The sequence below is a fragment of the Ursus arctos genome, unplaced genomic scaffold (assembly GCF_023065955.2).
Source record: "Ursus arctos isolate Adak ecotype North America unplaced genomic scaffold, UrsArc2.0 scaffold_11, whole genome shotgun sequence".
Taxonomy (NCBI): Eukaryota; Metazoa; Chordata; class Mammalia; order Carnivora; family Ursidae; genus Ursus; species Ursus arctos.
The window spans coordinates 45,496,925-45,502,924 of NW_026622775.1; positions in this window are offsets into that span (position 1 = coordinate 45,496,925).

Consider the following 6,000-nt stretch of genomic DNA (forward strand, 5'->3'; position numbering starts at 1 on the left):
TCAATGGTATCTAAAACCTGAAAGAAGAGCAATAGATCTTTAGACAATTTTAAAGAAGTGCACATAATAAAAATCAATATGAATGCAGGAAAGCAGCTCTTAAGGTATTAGACCTATGAATAGACAAAAGCATGTGTGTGTGCGTGTGTGTGTGTATAGATACGTATATGTACACACACACACACATACATGTATATAGATATATAACTGAATATAAAGGATATAAAAGGAAAACAGTCTATAATGCATAATACAATGTTCATTATAACTGGAGACATTTAGAATACTAAAGATAATCGTTCATGCTGGTGACCCCAATGAAACATGCTTTTGGTTGAGTACAAATTTCTTCAATGAAGGAAGCAGAAAATACAAACGGAATGTGGATATTCAATAGAAATTAATAGTATAGAAAATATGGCAATAAATACAGAAAATTGACAAACTTTGAGAAGTATGAAGTCCAAATTAGTTAACTTGCAACTGGAAAAGAATTTTAATCGTTTCCCCATTTGAAATATAGTCATCTGTTGGAATGACACAGTCAGACAGTAATACAAATGATAGAAAGATACCAACATATACAGTTCTGGGCAAATGATATGACAATTTATTAAGAGTTTTATATAAAGCAAGAGAAAACACAAAAAGAGGAATGGCTTCCCAAGTCTCCACAAATTTCTAACAACCTCCGTATATCCCTTAGTGATTTGGATCCTACCGAGCAAATAGCCAATAAAAAATAACCATCGCACATTTCTGGTGTTTATTGTGAAACTGCATGAAGAGACTGTCAGTACCCAGGAGAAACACTTAACAGGTCCAGACTTCAGGGTGGTCTGGTCTTAACTGCATCTGAGTGCTTTAACCACTAATGCCTCCCTTTCTTTTTTCTTACTAACTTAGCAGGTAAAATATTTTATTCAATCTCTTAGGCTCATAATAGCTATTTGATATACCCAATTAAGGGAAGATGTTTCATCAATTAATACAAATGAAAGTATTTCAACTTCCCAAATTTTTCTTATTTTTTACTACCTGTGATACAGCCTGCTATATAAATCTGTTAGAATACAAAGCAATGTGTGTCTAATTCATGCTATTTCCACCGAATTTATAATTCCTCATTTTCTTTTTCAGTTTTATGCCTCTCATGGCATTTTAAAAATGTCTCCAAAGTATTCTGGTGTAGTATAATTATGTAAGTATTATTTAACTTCTAACTAGTTGTGCATAGAAGAAATTCCCAATTGCAAGTAATGATCAGGATTTTGCTAAATAGAATAGAATCCATTCCAGCTATGAGAAGGAAATAGTAAATGGGTGTAGATTCTTCAGAAGTGCTACAGATCCAGACTCTAAAATGAATTATCAAGAATACCATGCGTCTACTGGGTATTTACCCCAAAGATACAGATGTAGTGAAGAGAAGGGCACCCCAATGTTCATAGCAGCTCTGTCCACAATAGCTAAATCATGGAAGGAGCAGAGATGCCCTTCAACAGATGACTGGATTAAGAAGTTGTGGTCCATATATACAATGGAATATTACTCAGCCATCAGAAAGAACGAGTTCTCAACATTTGCTGCAACATGGACATCACTGGAGGAGATAATGCTAAGTGAAATAAGTCAAGCAGAGAAAGACAATTATCATATGGTTTCTCTCATCTATGGAACATAAGAAGTAGGAAGATCAGTAGAAGAAGAAAGGGATAAAGAAAGGGGGGGTAATCAGAGGGGGGAGTGAAGCATGAAAGACTATGGACTCTGGGAAACAAACTGAGGGCTTTGGAGGGGAGAAGGGTGGGGGAATGGGATAGGCTGGTGATGGGTCGTAAGGAGGGCATGTATTGCATGGTGCACTGGGTGTTATACGCAACTAATGAATCATCAAACTTTACATCAAAAACCAGGGATGTACTGTATGGTGACTAACATAATTAAAAAAAAAAAAAAAAAAGAATACCATGCATGTCAAAGTCTGCTGCCAAGAGAGCAGCTACTTGTGACAGCTATTGAATTAGGAAGCTGTGGGCTTCAGAACTGCACTGTTCCTGCCTTGATCCAAAGGCTGCTGGATTAGGAAGCTGCTGGCTAAAGTTGGAAGTTGGCTGTGTACCTGCCTCCTCCTGGACACTGATACCTCCACCGTGGCTCACAGCAGCAAAACAGATCTACAAATTCTGTCTTTCCTCGTATGACTCAGGTCCAAATCCAAATCGATTGAATATACAACAGAGTAGTAGAATCTAAGCCTCAGAAAGAACTTTAGCTACAAGGGGGCCCATGACAGGTAGTTTTAAGCTTTCTAGTCTCTGCAGGGAAAGGTTTTGGAGCATAGATAGTAGGGGTTTTGAATGTCCATCGAAACCAAACCAACAACAATAGCCTCACAAGCAAAGAACAGGCAGAACCTCACATGGCGTCACAAATGATTACACAATAAATATGAAAATGGGAATACTGACAAATATATTTATTTATAAATAAGGACATTATCATTTGTAATCTTGTACAATACAGCTTAGTATTGAATACCACTTTTTTAAAAGCTTTTGCATGAAACATATGTTTATTTTTTTGATAACTGAAGTATTAAAAGTCCATTAAGGTTGTTAAAAAGTGTAACCAATAATCAGATAGAGCAAAGGTAAAAAATTTAATGTATACATATAAATATATATAAATATATAATGTTACATATACATATATAACATATTTTTCTTAGCTATCTTTAAAAACCACCGAGACTATTAAACATTCTAGAAAAAATGAAAACAATTTATTGTGGGATTTTAGCATCTACAGTAGTAAAATACATGCCAACAAAAACAAGCGTAGTGGTTGAGCAGTAAATGTAATTGTATAAGGTTTTTACATTGTACTCCAGAGCAACCAGTAGAAGCTAATACAGAGAGGCATAGTCAAAAACACCAATGCAGGAAATAAAATAGAATATTTTTATCTTCTAAAAATTTACTGAAATAAAGCAGAAATTGAGAAACATAAAGAAAAATAACAAATGGGCTAACTATAAAATACCTATCATGATGGAATACTTAAACTCGACCATATCAAAAACTACATTAAAGATAAATGGACTGACCATTTAAAAGCGAAAGATTCTCAAACTGGATTATAGAAAAAACAAGATTTCATTTACACAATTTGCAAGAATCTACTTTTTTAATTAAAAAGATATGTACACCCTGAAACTAAAGGTATGGGAAAAAACAAACAAATGTAAATTCTTAGTTTAAGAAAATGAATGATGTATTAATAAAAGGCAAAACAGACTTCAAGACAAAGAAATAAAAGAAGGAATGTTATAGTGATAAAAAATCAATTCATTAAGAATACGTAACAATGTTAAATATGTATATGCCAACTAATAGAGCTCCAAGTTACATGCAACAAAGATTGAAAAAACTTCAGGGAGCAATTCGAAAGAACCCACAATGATAATAGAACATTTTCACATTTCTCCCTCAGAAATTGATAGCAAAATCAGACAAACTGCAGTAAAGATTAAGAAAAAAATGAATAGTAGGATCCAACTTACATCTGTAGAATATTACATCTAAAAATCTGGGAACTATTTTTTTTGAGTTTACATAGAACATTTACCAATATAAATCAGAAATTGGACCATAACATACATCTCAATAAAATTAAAATGGACTGAACTTACACAGATTATGTTCTGTGTCCATAAGAGAATTAAATTAGAAATAGATAGCAGGAAGATATCTAAAAGAAATTCCCCCCAAACTGGAAGTTAATAACACATTTCAAATCCACAGGTTAAAAAAAGAAAGAAAGAAATTACAAGTAAAATTTGAAAATATTTTGAACTGGATGGTAACGAAGGAACAACATAATATTGTAGAATGTAGCCAATGCTGTTTTTACAGTGAAATGTATAGTTTTATATTGCCAATATTAGAAAATGTATTTTAAAACAGTAAAATCAATGATTTAAGGTTCCGTCTTAAGAAGATAAAGCAGAATAAATAAGATCATAAAATAAATGTGACATGAATGAAATAGAAAGTAGACAAAAAACAGGAAAAACTAACAAAGATAAAAGCTGGCTCTTTGAAAAGATTAAAAAATACTGATAAACTCTTAGCAAGACTAGTCGACAGTGAGACAGATATTAAAAAGTTAAGAGATATTTTGAGCAATGTTATGGTAATAAAATTAGCGACTTAAATAAAATGGACAATTTTCTTGAAAAACATTAATTTAAAAAGCTGCCAAAAATTTTAAAAATCGAAATAATTCTGCATTTATTATAATTTGTGAATATAAACTAAAATGCTTTCCAACAAAGAACAATGCAGACAGTAATAGCTATATCAGTGAATTATACAAATATTTAAGGAGAAATAGTGTCCACTTTCTTTAAATAAAGAGAGAAGTACTTTTATTAGCACTCATCATCCCAATACAAAAATCAGAGAAAAACATTGCTTAAAAACAACTAAACAACTCATGAACATAAATGGAGAAACTCTAATGAGTAAAATAAAGCAAAATAATAAAAAGCATAACATTGGGGGATTAAAACTCTTGGTATTTGCAACAATAAATAGCGTACATAGAAAATTCAAAACAATCTACAAGTTATTATTACTAATTGAAGATAGTATGACCAAAGGAAAAAATGCCATTACATAAAACCATTTGAATTTCTCTTTAACCCACAATTAAAAAATAAAATTCAAATGGTGCCCAAATGGCTCAGTTGGTTAAGCATCTGACTCTTGATTTTGGCTCAGGTCATGATCTCAGGGTCATGGTCTCAGGGTCATGAGATCAAGCCCCATGTCAGGCTCTGCACTGGGCATGGAGCCTGCTTGGGATTCTCTCCCTTCCAATCTCTCTGCCCCTCCCCCGCTCACACATGCTTGCTCGCTCTCTCTCAAAAAAATAAAGTTAAATATGGGGCGCCTAGGTGGCGCAGTCGTTAAGCATCTGCCTTCGGCTCAGGGCGTGATCCCGGCATTATGGGATCGAGCCCCACATCAGGCTCCTCCACTATGAGCCTGCTTCTTCCTCTCCCACTCTCCCTGCTTGTGTTCCCTCTCTCGCTGGCTATCTCTATCTCTGTCAAATAAATAAATAAAATCTTAATAAATAAATAAATAAATAAGATTCAAAAATTAATTTATTCAGGGCTCTCCAGAGAAACAAAACCAACTATATATATATATATATATATATATATATACACACACACACACACACAAACACAGATACATATACACACACAAATATATGTATATATACACATGTATATACATGTATGTATATATATGCATGTTTATGTTTATGTATGTGTATATGTATTGGTGTGTGTATATGTGTGTATGACAGAGAGAGATTTATTTTGAGGAACTGGCTCACATAATGTGAGGGCTCTTACATCTGGAATCCACAGGGCAGACCAGCAGGCTAGAGTGTCAGGCAAGATTTATATGCCGCAATATTAAGGCAAAATTCCTTCTTCTTTGGAAAATCTCAGACTTTGCTCTTAAGACCCTCATATAAGTTGGATAAGGCCCACTTACATTAAGGAGAATACTCTCACTTTTAAAGTTAACTGATTTTAAAATGTTAATCATACCCACAAATACCTCTCAGCAGTATCTCGACCAGTGTTTGACCAAATAATTGGTCAGTGTAGCCTAGGCAAGTTGACACAAATGAACTATCACTGACGTCAAATCTTCCCCAAATGATCTACAGATTAGTATCAATCTCAACCAAAAGCCTAATGAATGGTTTTTTTTTTTTAATAATTGACAAACCTAGTCTAAAACGATTTTTTTTTAATGGAAGAGATGGGGTTTGAACAGCCAAAACAATTTGAATAATGAAAAGAAATTTGAAAAGAAAAACAAAGATCAAATGTAAAGGTTTTGCAATACCTTATTTCAAGACTTACTACTATACCTGTATAGTGAAGACAGACGGTTTAATTGGCATAAA